This window comes from Labrus bergylta, chromosome 8 (genome assembly GCF_963930695.1).
Source record: "Labrus bergylta chromosome 8, fLabBer1.1, whole genome shotgun sequence".
Classification (NCBI taxonomy): Eukaryota; Metazoa; Chordata; class Actinopteri; order Labriformes; family Labridae; genus Labrus; species Labrus bergylta.
In genome coordinates this window covers 18,673,118-18,688,643 of record NC_089202.1, presented here as the reverse complement: position 1 = coordinate 18,688,643, position 15,526 = coordinate 18,673,118, and positions in this window count along the sequence as shown.

The following is a 15,526-nucleotide window of genomic DNA, read 5'->3' as shown; positions in this document are numbered from 1 at the left end:
GAGCTTTTAGAGATGAAATGATCTGGGAAATACATCAGCTCCTGAAGCTAATTTCAAACATGCCAATTGTAGTGATCGATTGAACTCAACAGTGATCCCCCACTTTTATGGCGGCTCTGGTTCTGAAAGTACATTTCTCCCTTCAAATCGTCGATTGACATTTGAGAAATTCCTTTTGTAAAAAATGTTTTAGTCCTGGAACCAAACCAACTGTTGTTCCACTGTAGGAGGATATCTGTCATACACCACAGGATAATACATCTTATTGTATTGATACCAGGTGACCTGGACATGAGCTTTTGTCTGACATGGTACCACAGCACAGCTCCCCTCCACTGCAGTCACTGTTTTAGGTACAGTGATGTTCCAGCTTCTCACCTGCTGCAGCACAGAGAAGCCTTTGTGTGGGGGAGAGGAGGAAGAGGAAGGAAGGGTGAATGTGTTAGCAAAGTTGGCAAAAAATGTTAGTGGTTCAGTGAAGAAAAGCTGATGAGAAAGAAAAGTATGTGTCATGCAACAGGAAATGAACAACAGTGAAAGCTGCTTTTGAAAGCAGAGTTTACTGTACAGCCATTTGTCATACAAAGTAACATTATGAGAGCTGTCACTCACACTCGTTTCTTTGGTGAGGTTATGTTTCAGAATAAAAACATCTAAAAACACTCTTATTATTCGGGACAATGACCAATTCGAAGTCTGGCTAGCAAGCCAGTCTTTCTGTTAAACATACTGTCTGATCATATTAACCGTTTGGTAGCCATAGGTAAAGATGTTGAGAGAAATGTGTGCTAGCTGAAGGTAACTTCATACTTTCTGGTTCATTATTATCTCAGGCAACATTAAAGTGACAGCACATGTGACAGTGTCAACACATGTAATAAGGTAGGCCAGAGGGAATATAAACTTAATGAGAATCAGCAGGAGCAAAACATCAGGTTCATATATTGATATGTTACATATTTTATGATAGAAGATATTTGACAATATTGTCATACTTGATGACTGCATTATGTTCTCTCAGACTCTGCTCTGAGAGCTACTTGCATATTGACTGCCCTTCACATCACCCCTTAGTAAAACATGGTAAGCCCTGTTCTGCAAATTCATCCCATTTATAAAAAGGGACTCAAGGTTGGGAACACAGGTTTTTCATGTTTCACTGAAGCTTTATCAAAAAGTTAAAACAGAACATAGATATCGACAAGCAATTGTGTTTTTTCTTTTTGTTTGCACTGCTTCTTTAGTAGGTCTGAATGCTGAAATCTTCTGTAAATTCACAATTTAAAGCTGATTTTTTTTTTTTTTAAATCTTCCCGGGGGGGCATGCCCCCGGACCCCCCTAGGAGGTTTGGATCCATGTCACCTTTTTCATCCCTGATGAGTTTGCACCCCTGTCAACAGTCAGATGGCAGAAACATAGAAACAGCAAAATCCCCCTAAACTCAAACTGAAAAACTATGACGGAGGATTATGGCCACGTTAAAGAAAATGAAAAATCTCAATTTACGAGAATAATGACGTTATTTCAGTCTATATCAGAAGAGCAGCAGCCTGTTAAAATTACAAACGTTGAGCATCTTGTTATACTTTAGTAAAGGTTTCACTTGTTTCACAGGTTTCAAGGAAATAGGCTACTTCCTTGTGTAGTCAGTAAAAAACAGTTAGTTCAAGAGAAGTTTTCACTTCAACTTGCAAGGACTTTATTCATCTGCAAAATGATCAGTGAACAGGACACAAACTGGCTCTGCCCATGAGACACTTTAACAAGGCAGACAAGTGCAGATAACAAACACAAATATAAAATAGTTGTGTTGGGGCTTTACTTATGCAGATATGAAACTACACATGCTTTTGGCACATCATCATTATCACATTGTCATAAAATATCAGGACCCTGAAAAGATACTGCAAGAAACTGTGGCTTTTCTGAAGAAAGAACCACACTGACTTGGAGGAAGTTGTGTCTGCAGAGGAGCAGACTTTAACAGTTCTCCTTTCATCATTTTCACACAGGCTGGTCTCGAACTCGTAACTCAAGTTCCTGTTATACTTTCCATCCACAGAGCACTTTGTTGGATGCAACAGTGGAAACTCGTAAATTTCCTACTTTATTCTTGTAAATTTGGCCCTAATCGTGGCCCTAATCCTCCGTCGTTAAAGAGAAACTTGTTAGGCTGAACAATTATATGAAGTCTCAAGATCTGTAGTAAATAGGCGACCTCCAAACCCACAACCTTATTTTGTTAAAATGTATTTTCCCATTTGAACTTTTTGTCTTGGTTATTATCTGTTCTTCTGAGGTTAAGTTGAGTGTCTTGACTTTTTAGCTGTGAGATTTATTTAAAGAATGACTTAATATATATAATAATAATAATAATTATAATGCATTTTATTTTTAAGCGCTTTTAAAAACTCAAAGACACTTTACAATGGTTAAAACATAAAGAATAGCACAGAAGGACAGACTAATGGACATTGCAGTATTACAAACAAATCATAAAGATAACAACAATAAAGATAACAACATAAAGGTAAATTACAGAAAACAGAAAATACATCACAATTATACATTAAAAGCTTGTTTAAAGAGGTGAGTTTTGATAAGTGATTTGAAAGTAGGAGGGTCGGTGCAGTGTTGAATGTGTGTGGGGAGTGAGTTCCAGAGGGAGGGGGCAGCTATGGAGAAGGCTCTGTCCCCCCAGGTTCGGTGCTTGGTTCTAAGAGGGGGAGGTAGGAGGTTGGCTTTTGAAGAATGGAGGCTGCGTGCAGGAGTGTGAGGGTGAAGGAGAGCCGTGAGGTAGGAGGGGGCCTGGTGGTTAAGGGCTTTATGTGTGAGGAGAAGGATTTTGAATTGGACACGGTAAGGGACAGGGAGCCAGTGGAGATTTTGCAGGTGTGGGTGAGGAGGCGTGCAGCAGAATTTTGGATGTATTGAAGTTTATTAAGGACTTTGGATGATGTGCCGTAAAGGATGCTGTTGCAATAGTCAAGTCTGGATGTGATGAATGCATGGATTAGTATTTCAGCAGCAGAAAATGAGAGTAGTGGACGAAGGCGGGCTATATTTTTGAGGTGAAAGAAGGCGGTTCTTGTGAGCTGCGTGACGTGGTGGTCAAAGGAGAGCTGGCTGTCAAAGATGACTCCAAGATTGCGGATATGAGGGGAGGGGGAGAGAGTGGAGTTGTCTATTGTGAAGGAGAAGTTGTGTATGGAATTGGTGAGGGATTTAGGGCCGATAATTATTATGTCCGATTTTGCGTAGTTAAGAGAGAGGAAATTGGTGTGCATCCATGTTTTTATTTCATTGAGGCAGTTCGTTAGGGTAGAGCGGGTTTCAGTGGTGATTGAATTGGTGGAGATGTAGAGCTGAATGTCATCGGCATAACAGTGGAAATGGAGACCATGCTGGCGGATAATGTTACCAAGGGGGAGCAAGTATATGATGAACAGGAGGGGACCAAGCACCGAACCCTGGGGGACGCCTTGGGACAAAGGAGCTATGGAGGAGGAGCAGTTATTGATGTTGATAAACTGTTATCTGTCGGTGAGGTAGGATTTCAACCAGGAAAGAGGAGTGCCAGTGATGTTGAGTGCATATAATATGCACATGGTCTGTAGATGGATGGAAAATGTATAAATATGGTGTCTCAACTACCGCTGAATCCCTGTGCAGAGTCTCAGTGAAAAGTAGGCAGCATTTAAGTTGTACCTGCTGTACAAATAGGAAGATATTACAGACTTTTATGGTATATTTTAATATAATTTTTGCTGAGTTTCACACAGAAAGAGCTCATAAAATGTTGCTGTTTAATTGTGTATCGTTTCATTGTTTCAAACACTGCTTCGTCCTTTCTCTGTTCCCTCCACCCCGTCTGCTCTCATGCAGAGATCAGCTGGTGGCTGTGTGTGACAACAATCAGTAGCTTCACTAGGTAACGTTACAGCCTGCTGTAGTCTGTTGCTGTAAACTGAGCCAAACTATGATAGCGAGTAGGCCTGCGTGACATGACTAAAAGTGTTATCACGATAAAAAATGTCATATCAGTCGATATCGATAATTGTCATTCATTATTTCTTTCAAATTTAAAGGCTGATTTTGGCTCCTGAGTTAAAGTTGAAAAAACAAGGTGGTTAATTATGGTTTGAATATTCAGAACATGAGAAACTATAATTAAATATTTCACCATTATAAGCACAGTGCACATAGCGCTCAAGGAACATTAGCGCTCCCCACTTCCCAGTGGTTGGTGGTGTAATCACACGATTAAATCTATCAAACTTTTATCAAACATTTTTCATATTTATTGACACAAATTATATCGCAATAATTATCATTTAGTTTTATCGCCCAGGCCCAGTCCGGACTGAACTGTAATCTATGTCTGCATCTCATAATCTAGTCTCAAAATTTAACCTGGGCATATTCACATTCAGAGTCCTTTTTCATATTTCTAGGCTTCACTTCGTCATATAGATTTAACATCTCTACTGCATTGCTCACAAAATTCAATCCTCCCTCCAAGCTCTTCTCCTCCAGATAGGAGCGACCTGACTGATTTGTGTCGCCAGAGCTTCCTCCCTCCTTCTCGCCTTTGCTCCTCCAAGTCACACTAGTGTAAATCACATCTTTGCTTTCCTCGTTTTTCTTCTCTGAACTTGTCCTGGCGTCTTCTGTGTTGTTTTGGCTTGAGCTTGGTAAGTTGGTGCTGGTTGGCTCAGAGGTAGTTGCAGGTTGGGTGACACCTGGTTTCTTCAGCTCAGTGGTGTTAGCATAAATGCCCTCATTTGTTTTGTTGAGTTCCTACAAATCAAAAGGAAATGTTGGTTGTAAGGTTATTCTGCTTATTTAAGTGACACTAAGTACAAAACTGTTGGATTCCAAGATAAAGTACCTCATCTCCTTTTCCACTTGGTAGATGTTGGCTCATAGCAACTGTGCTGGCGTTACCTGACCCCTGACTCTTAAGCAGGTTGTGTTGAGTCCTCTGAGCCCTGAAAAAACCAGCAGAGTATAAACCTACAAGAATATACTGACAATATCTTTCTTTTTCCCTAGTCTAAAGTTGAGAAAAAACTCAGGGAACAGTCCATATTTAATTATTTTAACACTGGTAACAGATCACAGGATCACATCGTCTGCAGTCGATGTCAACATGTTGTGCCGAGTGTGGCGAGCATTAGCAGTACTAGCATTAGCAGTACTAGCATTAGCAGTACTAGCACTGCCAGCCTTTGGTCCTCCTTGCAGGTTTACTTCCACATGTCTGTGCTTTTTACGCATTGCTCTGGTCAAGATACACCACTTTAACACGAGACAGCCTACATACAACTTTTACTCCATTTTCAATACAGTCAAACCTCTTTGTGCTATGACATGCCACTTGTCTACTATGCTGGTTTACATCCAGGTAGTAGAGCATTAGTGCCTGTCTATAGCTTTGGCTGGTGGCGGGCAGCATTTCAGCATCAACATTCTTATGTGTGCATGTGCAAAGGTCACAGTACAGGACATATTCTGTCAAGAAGGGGAAATATTCATGATTACTTCATGCCATAACTTTTTTGTTGCAACATACTGGAGCAAAACTAGCAGGTTTTCCATTCAGACTTCGCTACAGCCGCCTGCAAACATGGGGCTTATTGAGAAGCTGCAAACTGTATCACAGCACACCAATCAGTAAAGAACAGTAAAACACCACATAATGAACCACCTGTGGGCATCGTCTCTTCAGAGTAAGGTTATCAACATTTTTTTTCATAATTTGATACTTTCGACCTGTTTTAAAACAATACTTTTCCAAATCTCCTTTATTCTAATGATCGATAGTACCCAAAAGTACACAAAGCTTTAAATAACTACATATCTTCAGTCATATTTAATCCCAAAGTTGCTTTGAGCAAAAAAGAGAGTAAGAGATCAGCGGTACATCTGAAATTCACAGATCAGCAACTACTGATGTTTCTCCAGTCCTTTAGGTGTCTCATAAAGCTGCATATTCATGTTTATTTGTCCAGACGCAGAGCAGAGGACACTATAAATAACACAAATAAATTGGCAACATTTTCGATCCACAACATTTGATTGAAATTGTGGGCCTCAATTGAAAAATATTAATTACCTGGATAAGACTTTGCTCATAATACCAAAAAATATTAAACATTTCAAAGATTTTAAATTGAAGACCAGAGGAACACCACATAGAATCAGTATCTTCACTCAAATAAAGAATATAAAATTCCAAGTTGGAGGTTTTTAAACATTTTGCATAGTGGTATTCTGTACGATTTGGCTTGATTTGCTGTTACCCTACCTGATAACAAAGAGTAGAGCACATACTAGCACCAGGAAGACGACAATGGTGGCGATGAAGACTGGCAAAATCACTGAAAAATACAAAGGACAATAAGGGATTATGGTTCAAGCTCTTATTCAGAAGAGATTATTATTTGAATAAATTCGGACATCACGTATTAATTATTCATTTTGTAAATTGTTAAATCAGGACATATTAAAGCTTTCAAGAGGAATTTATGTTCACCACTTACCCATTCATAAAGCTTTCTTGTTAATACTTAGTAATTATGAGAACAAATGGTGAAATGTGCCGCCTACCAATAAGTTATACTCAGTTCAGAGACAAACCTTGACTTTCTGCAGATGTTGGAAGGCTGTAGAAAATAAATCGCTGAGCAACAGATCCCAGAGAGTTTGAGCTGCGACAAAGCACAGTGAAGTGATCCTTCCTTTGGGCTTGACTCATGGTGATGAAGCTCACGCCTGTACCATTTCGATGCTCATAACTGACTGCAAACTCTTCTGAGTGATTGACAGCTAACCCATCCAAACTCCATTGTAAAGTGGGAGGAGGATTTCCCGTAGACTCACAGGAACAGTTGACCTGGTTAGCAGTTTTGGTGCAATCAGATGAGGACATGATCTGTGGAGCATCTGTAATGGATGTAGGGAAGAGAGACAAGGAGAGAGTCAAGTAAAGCCATGCTGTATCAAATTTGAAAAAGTAAAAGATAAGGCTTATGGCTGTAAAAAAAAAGATTCAATTTCCTCCATGTCAATCGGTTTTCATTCTGGGCCTGTGTCTACAGAGGGCGCTTTTAACGCTGGCAGCGCCTATTTTCAATACAAAACCAATGTAGTTCAGTGTTTTCAGCACTCATAAGTTTCTTGAGGCCGCATTCACTCAGCTCTCAGTTGAAAACAATTCCACTTATGGAACAGCACTACGCTCTTCTATGTCACATCTTCATAACCAACCTATGGCGTTTTATCCCAGCCAATAAAATTGCGTGCGGACGAGATCCATGCGCGAATTTAAAGGAGCTGTGCGTGCAACTCAAACAGCCACGCATGCATATTATTTTTGTGAGCACTTGCACAGCATTCACTTGCAGAATTTATCTGCTCGCGCGAGCAATATTGTATCCTGCAAGGAGAAAACCATGCTTTGAGCACGAGCAAAATCTCACCCTGAGCGCGTAACTACAGTGCTCTCTCCTGCTCGCTCGCGAGGGGATTTTTCTTTTTGCGCTCAAAGCATGGTTTTGTCCTCTCAGGATACAATATTGCTCGCGCAAGCAATTTCATTTGAATGATTGTAATTTTACTTGATATGCACATTCTTACTAAGCAGACCTTTTTGGGGGTAAAGTTAACATTTGCTTGTCTCTAATTTAATTATAGAACCTCATATATAACACAGTGTTTCCCCTACCATTCAGGTCGTTCAGGGTGGATTACCCAAAGTGATCTCCCACCACCCTAAAAGAAAGGCACTAAATACTTTATCTATGTAAATTATCCATCCATCCATTATCTATAACTCTTTTCTCCCTTTATTTACAACAAAGTTAATCCTCTATAAAAGAAAGATTTTATGGATTTGAAGTTTCCAATCAAAGCAAATTAAAGATAAACAAAGAGACTTTCATACATTTTTTAAAATGTAACTGATGAATGACACCTACAATGTACATCTATTTGTCTTGTGTTTGATTGAAAACTTCCCAGTTCATTTTCAGCCTTGCAGAAAAACGGGCCTCTCTCCCTAGAAGCTTTGATGTTTAAAACACGTCCAGTCCCCATGAAAGTCTCCTGGCCTCCATCAGCTCTGTACCAGGTGTAGTTCTTTACAGCTGGGTTTGCATTAGCACTGCAAGTCAGTGTCACATTTGTGTCTTCTTGCACTGGACCAGAGGGACTGACTGACACTGTGGTCCCTTTGGGTGAATCTGAAAAGAGAAAAAATAAAGTTGTATTTTTTGAATATGTAGTTTATTTGTGATGACTACAATTGTAGTTTTGTGTTTGTGTGGCATTTTGAATATAAAGTCAGAACTTTGATCTGCTACATGAAGTCTGCTCGGTGTATAGTAGGCTTTTATTGTGGTAGAGAACATCAGCGTGCACTGCCCATCATATCAGGATTTGTTTTTAGGCTTCGGTGCCCAACTTTATTTACCCGACCAAAGTGAAATACAGGAGAATGATAATCCGTAACATTACCTGCAGGCAGGGCTAACACTCTGTTAGGAACGCGCATCAAGACAACAGGTGATACAAAACAGTACTCACAGAGCAACGCGAGACATGAGTCACCGTTAAACTGGACCGTTTGACAACACAATTCTAACATGTCTTATTAGCTTAACAAGCTATCACTAGTTTTCTCTGATACATTTAACGACTGAGTGGGTGAAAGTTATGAAGTACAGTACTACATTAGAGCTGTACACATTTTAAAAAGCCTTCTTGTAGTTAAAGAAAAAAACTTTAACTTAACTTAGTAACTTAACTTTATATAGGCATACAATGCATTTGACATTGGTCATATTTGTCAAAAAGAAGCAAGGCCTTATCTGTCAGTCTAGATTTTGAGCTTTTTATACCTGGTATCGAAAACACCAATTGAAATTGGTTATTTGTTGTTTTATACGTTGAGAATTTTCAGACAAAATGTTTTTTGCTTTAATCCCTGTTATTAACACAACATGAATATTAGGCTGTCCCAGACGATGTGCTTATCTCCTGATTTCATATTACCCTTTATTTGGTTACTGATTTTTTTCATGTGATTCTAAAACATGTCAGGCAATCCTTGATGACATTGCCCCTTTCAGAATAAATCAAGCCAAACAAAACGCTCTTCCCTTGCTTCCCTTCCAAATCTCCACCAATGCCCACTTGTTATCTGCAGGGTCATCAGCTGGGGTCTACCGCTCGTAGATGATTTGCACCTTAACCCAGAACATCTCCAGTTGAGTTCTTGTTCAATTTTAATCCTCCTCGACTTTAGCTTTGCTTTGAATACGAAAGACTATGATATCCTCCTGAATTTCCTGAAAGACTACATTGGAATAAAAAACACTGCTCTGTACTGGTTTCAATCGGCGATACAATTTTCCCCATCCCCTTTCCACCTCACATTTGGTGTTCCCCAAGGGTCAATTCTCAGTCTATTATTTGCTCTGGTAATGGGCACCTCTGGGAAAATGTTCAATATGTTCAAATACACTGCAAACCCAAAGTTTCCCCCACAACTGATATTAAAAACTAGCTCTAGGTCTTCTACCTTTGCTGTGTACAATGTTACTTTTTTTTTTTTCTTGTGTTTTCTTGTGTCTGCTACTTCCTTTTGTTTGTTAAGGAAAAAATCAATAGCTTATAGTCTGGAGCATTACTGGAAAGTGGATTAGGGTGTGAATACGGCCATGAGGGATTGCCTTTTTTCTCCACTCAGTCGTCTTTGTCTTATCACTGCATGTACTGAACCATGAGGTGGTACAAATACCATTTCAGGCCTTATAACCATCATAAAATCAAAACTGGTGAGTAATGAGAAAATTCACTCCACTTAGAGTGTGAGTCGATAAAGACAATAACTAATCAGAACAAAATATATTTTTTACCAGGCCATAAACATGTCAATTTCTGCTGTCACAATGGACATTATAATACGGGGTGTGTATGGGACTTCTGGTTCTTTTTTCTTCTGCATCAGTTCCATTTTTTTTACCTGTGTTCATGCAAATGTTTCAAACAATACCTACACTGAACATCCATCTGTGTGTTGTTCGATCTTCCACTTCCCTCTTCATTTGCTGCACGGCAGAAAAAAGGTCCTCTCTCCCTAGAAGCTTTGATGTTTAAAACACGTCCAGTCCCCATGAAAGTCTCCTGGCCTCCATCAGCTCTGTACCAGGTGTAGTTCTTTACAGCTGGGTTGGCATTAGCACTGCAAGTCAGTGTCACATTTGTGTCTTCTTGCACTGGACCAGAGGGACTGACTGACACTGTGGTCCCTTTGGGTGAATCTGAAAAGAGAAAAAATAAAGTTGTATTTTTTGAATATGTAGTTTATTTGTGATGAGGGATAGAGAATGTTATGCCTTTATCCTGAACAAGCCCTGCTAAACATCAATAGAAACAGCTAGTAGGACCAGTGTTGGTCTGTAACGTATCACTATTAACGCGCTACAGTAATAATATTACTTTTACAAGTAACGAGTAGTGTAACGAATTACGAATGAAATTCCAGTAATAATATTACAGTTACCCACACAAAAAATAACTTGTTACTACATTACTGTTGTTGTTATTACCCCACTTCAGATTTATGCAACAAACCCCAGATTAATTTTGTTTTGCACTTCAGACAAGCAGGAAAGTAATGAGCTTCATGGTTGCCAGATATGCGGATTTGGGCATCTTTTTAGGTGCCCCAGAGGGGGCACCTAACAGTCTGGCCAATGGGCTTGTTTTGTCGTTTGTTGTCACAAATACCTGGCAACCCTGGCTAGCTTGAAAGATGGAAGCATACATGTTTACTTTCAGCGGATGGAAATATTCCCATTACTTAAGTTTTGTCGACAAGAAAGATAACAAGAACATCATTGTCATATGTAAATTGTGTCCCAGTACCAGGACTCTTTATACTGCAAAAAACAGGACTTCAAAACTCCTTAAGCACTTACAACATCTGACGACAACACAAGAACATGAAGCTCGTGTAAATAAACCCCACTAATGAGCTGTGGAGGACAGCTGTAGCCCTACAATGTCTACAAATCAATCAAGACTGGATTTTATTTTTTTTAAAAGCGAAAAAGAACTAATGAAAGTTGTGGCTTATTACGAAAAGTAATATAACAAGTAGTGTAACATATTACTGATGGCAGGGAGTAATAAGTAAAGTAATTAAATTACTTAAAGAGTAATGAGTAATATATTCCTTTTTTTCAATAACGAGCCCAACACTGAGTAGGACTATAACAGTATGTGTACTCATGCAGAGCCATCACGGTTTGGTCTTCACCGTTCAGTGCATTCATTTTTATTTATTTTTATTAATAAAATGTAAAGTTATAAAGACAATGCACATTCATAACATTTCTGTAATGCACAAGTTTAGCCATCATAGACAGCAGCAATATGTAAAACAGACTAAAGTGGGACAACAAAATTGTAAATCTAGAAGCATATGAAACACTTAAAAGAGAGATGTGCATTAAAACAGGACAATAATACTGTTCTCCTGGTAAAACAAATAAGATACCTAAAAGCAGGACATCAAAGCAGGAGACGTAGGCTTACATGAGACAGCATACCAATTAGAGGTGGGGGAAAATAGATACAGCATAGAATCACAATATTCTGCTAGCGATATTATTTTTAATTGCTGGAGGGGTTGCACAATTCATTTTGAGCAAGTTGCATTGTTAAAAATGACTGCAGTTGTTCAGTCGTCCGTACATGTTTGTGTTCAGTAAAGTTTGATCAGACTGAAACACCATCAGTTCAGATTGTGAGGTGCTTGCAGCCTTTTACTTTTATCACAGTGTTGGTCAGTCTGTGGGCTCGACTCCTATTGTGTAGAAATGAACAGACAGAAGTGAGACTGAGAATTTTTCCTTATTTGACAAAACACTTCTTGATTTAGTTTAATTTTGTGTACATAATACGCAGTTAAAAAATGAAATTCAATATATTATATCACAATTCTCAGCCTGTCGCAAAATGTTTAAAATCGCAATAATATCGTATCGTGACTCAAGCATCGTTATAATATCGTATCGAAGGGCCTCTGGTGATTCCCACCTCTAATAACAATGTAGACCTACAGTACAGTGTTGCTTCCTCAGCGGATAAACAGTTGGTAGAAAAATGTAAATATAAACTTTACTATGTTTGTCACCATCTTAATTTGTTTTTGAAATGGGAGATTAAAGTCCAGTGTTACATTCATTTATAATCAGATACAACTGTGACCTTTAACCCTGTGATGAAAACACTGAGTGTGAAATGATCTGTTGACCTCTTTGTGAAAAACATGCAGATTGTTTTCTTTATGTTTAAGTATTGACAGGAGTTATTAAACCACTGTGTGACATTAGTCATCACTGCTGTTAGCTTACGTGCAGCTTGCTGGTTTGTTGTTGCATGTTCAAAAATGATAGTATCATCAGCGTACATTAGGATGTCTGACCTAATAGCATTCATTTATTAGATCATTTATGTAGAGGCTAAACAACAAACCCTGTTCATACAATGAATACATCTACAATCAAACATCTGAGTGGAGAGAAAAAAAGGTAATCACACATGGCAGTATGCACACCCCAGGTGACGGCCATGCTCGTAACTGTTTGCTAAATGATTACAAAACAACAAACAAAGAAGAAGAAGCATGTATTTTATGTAATCAATTTATCACAAGACACACATACTCACATGTAATGTCAGCTGTTAAACTGGTGTTCACAGATGACTCAGTGCTGCCATCTTGTTTTCTGTAGACAGCAGTACAGGAGATTTCCTGTCTGTGATGGAGGTGTGATGCGTTGAAGTTCAGCACAGAGATCTTGACTTTAGTTTTGTCCTGATTCTCCTGCAGGGTCTCCTGACCTTCACCCAGGCCGGGGCTCCATGTCAGATTTGGAGGAAGAGACAGACAGGGAGCTGGAGCAGAGCAGTTCAAACTCACTGAGGTTCCCTCTTTCACCTTCAGTGTGGGCGGAGTCAGAGTCGGTCTGGGTGGATCATCTGTTCAGAAGATACATAAACATGTATAAGCAGTCATTTCTCTCTACTATCAAAGGTTTGATTTATCTTTATTTTAAAGTAATCAATGATAAGGTCAGAGAACTACTACATGACTGAATTGTAAATAAATTTAATTTGAAACCTACCTTTGACTGAAATTTTCACGCCATCAAAATAATATTTCAGATCATTGTCACATTGCAATCTAAAATTATGCACTTTGTTGTTTTGAGGTTGCATGTCATTCAGGGTTGTGGTGCAGTCTTTTTTTGTTAGGTCACCGATCAATTGTCCCTTTTGTTTGTGTTGTGGATTACTGCTATCAAACACAACAGGTCCCCTATAATAATCTTTCCATAATGCTTTACATGTGTTATCTAAGTTTACATTATATTGATCCTGTACGTCAAAGGAGCAGGGGATTGTCACACAGGATCCCTTCAGAACCTCTATAGTCTGTGGTATAATGATCTCAAACTGTCCACACAGGGCACCTGAAACACAAGAAACAAATCCTTATTACAATTATACATTAACAATACAATCCTTATTCATGTTGAGTTTATAATGTCTATATTACTAAAATCAGCAATGTTCAAATAAATAACAAATAATAAATAAATAAACAAACAAAAAAAATGAAGTCATGATACATTTTATTGTTGGCTCTGTTTCTAAAAATCTTATCAGTATGCTTTCAAAGATAAAATAGTCTTCACATATAACTCAGGATTCATCATTTTCACAGTTATTTTTTACATGAAAGTTGTAAATTTAACACCAAATCTCTACATTATGATATCGTTAAAAGAAAGCAGAACACATTAGTCGCTAATTTCTTTGGCAAATATAAGTGAGCATCTCACCTTGCAGCAGACAGCCAAAGAGGAGGAGAGTCAGAGCTGCAGCCATCTTTGTGTTTCAGAAGAGGCAGAAAGTCTGGAGAGAATACATGTAGATTTACAGTTTAGTGTATTTCGCTCCAAATAAACTTAGATTTCATTTTGAGGCTGTTGTTGAATGTGATCTTTGCAGAAGTTGCAGATGGAGAAATATCTTGAAATATATGAATCTTCATCAATGTGGAAAAGGTTGGATCCAGAGTTTAGTTAACTAAATTGATCCCAACAAAACTAAAAGACTTCAAGGTGTGCAGCTTCTCATTTTAAGGTTTAAATTGAAATCTTTCTGCATTTCATTCAATTCAAGTAAAGATGCTCATTATTAAAACATAGAAGATGAAATGATAATAAAATAAAAAACAAGAAGTTTGACTGCCTGCCTCAAAGAAAAGAGACAAAACAGAAAAATATATATATATTTTGTCTGAGTTCATTTTGTTTACAACCTCTTTAAGGAAACTATTTGATCAGTAATAACGCCCAGAAGAAAAACTGCATGAGAGCTTTAAAATGTTCAAAACTTGATCAGAGTGAATTGTTTTTTCTTTCCCCTGTAACAAAGTTTGTTTGATCAACTTAAGAAAAATGCACTTGTTAAAAAGTAACCTTTATGATATTAAACATGTTGATTTGTTTTATCTCCTAAAAAAGTATAAAGTTATTTAAAAGTGATATAAAAGTTTTTTAAACTTACGTTTTTGTCAGGTCTTTTTGAGCAGAGAGGTGAAGGATGTTTAGAGAAGTGAAGTTCCTCATCATTTGGCCACCTTCATAAACAGCATTCAAAATTTGTCTTGAAAATGAGGAAGTCAAAACAAAGTGAACATTCATGTTCACATGAAATGTTCAGTACATTTCATGGGAATAGTTTTCATACAGGGTCACATCCTTCTTTACATTTTATTTACTATTGATAACAAACATCGCTCTGCAAATTATTTCTATCTTTAGACCTTGAATAAAACATTGACATCATGGGGATGTCAGCATTTGATTAAAATGCAAAAACCAATGAAAAGCCTGTACTGTCAAAAGAATGTTTAGAATTCATTTTAATGCAATAACATCTTGATGTGTTTCAATATGTACAACCCATCAGTTTGACTAGAATGTTACTTTTTGAGATCCACATACAGAAGGTGAGAACTTATAAAAAAAACATTGTTGTCAAAGCTTCTGCCTAATCATGAAGCAATGAAATAAGCAGGCTACTCTATAAATTACTTTTTTAATCACAACACAATTATCAATCAATTATCAGTTATGACAAAAAGTACTTTCATTCTCACTCAAAGTCAGCCAACTCATTTCTTTCCAGGTGAAACTGAATGATATCCAGCTATTTGATTCTTTCAGGATAGTCTACTATGTAAGATAAAATCCAGGAGCTTGGTTTCGTGCATCATGATATTTGTCTGACACTCAGAACTAATTATGTTTTATCCCTTTAAGCCAAACCCTCAGTCTATATTATGTTAAATTGAGCAAAATGGACTGCAACCAAACTGGACAGACACAGATTGCAACGGATAATCAGGACTGCAGAAAAAATATCATTGGTGTCAAC